Here is a 1,124-nt window from a genome sequence, read left to right on the forward strand (position 1 = left end):
GCTGAGGTAGAAGCTTGTTTATATAATAATAGTGACAAAGGTGAACCAGTTATTCACATATTATCATTCACTTAATTTCGGTTAATAGATTAAAGACTCAACTATGGCCCAGTTGGGCTTCCCTGGTGGACTTCCCTGGTGGCTCAGACGGTAAAGAAACTGCCTGCAATGCGGGAGACCTGGGTTCAATCCCTGGGTTGGGAAGATGCCCTGGAGGAGGCCCTGCAATCCATTCCTGTATTCTTGCCTGGAGAATCCCCATGGACAGAGGAGCCTGGTGGGCTACAGTCCATGGGATGACAGAGTCAGACATGACTGAGCGACTTAGCACATTACCATGATCTGACTATGCTTCGGTTGCTGGGGTGGTTTCTGGTAGTAGTTCCTTTAATTAAATAAAAATAAAAAGCTAGTCGCTCAGTCATGCCAGGTGGGGGAATCCTGACACCATTTCAGAACCAGTAGGGGCCAGTTATTGCTCTTCAAAGTTAGTATGAAGGTAGATTTTTGTCAATGGGATTGTTCTAGGGAAGGACCTTTGTTCTATCACAAGTTCAACTAAAGGGATGTTGTCTGTGCACTGAAATCATACACGGTGACCCATCTCTAGGAACCCTTCCCCCAGGCAATGAGCTTTAAGCTAAAATACCTTTGTTTAGCTCACAGGGAACATCCTGACCAAGCCCTCATGTGAACCTCTGCAGGAAGGAAGAAATCAACACAGCCGGGATGGGGACCAGGAAATGTTTGGCTTTACTTCCTCTTCTTTTATTAATAGTATAAAAGAAGCCTGGATTCTAACTCTGGCAAAATGGGTCTTTGGGATACAAGTCCTCCACCCTTTCAGTCTGTTGGCTTTCTGAATAAAGTCAGTATTCTTTGCCCCAACAACTCGTCTCCTGACTTATTAGCCTGTCTTGAGGCGAGCAGTGTGAGCTTGGCCTCAGTAACAGAATTGGGCCAGAAAGCTGACTTCCTTGGGTTATGGAATCTCCAAAGAGGGAGCCCCCCACCCACCCGTGGAGTCCAGCTGGCCCAGGTGGCCAAGGATCTCCCACCGCTGTTCTGTCCTGGCCACATTCTTGCAGTGGTCAGGTTAGGCAGAGCCCTCGGCTTCAAAGTAC

This window comes from Bubalus bubalis, chromosome 6 (assembly GCF_019923935.1).
Source record: "Bubalus bubalis isolate 160015118507 breed Murrah chromosome 6, NDDB_SH_1, whole genome shotgun sequence".
Classification (NCBI taxonomy): domain Eukaryota; kingdom Metazoa; phylum Chordata; class Mammalia; order Artiodactyla; family Bovidae; genus Bubalus; species Bubalus bubalis.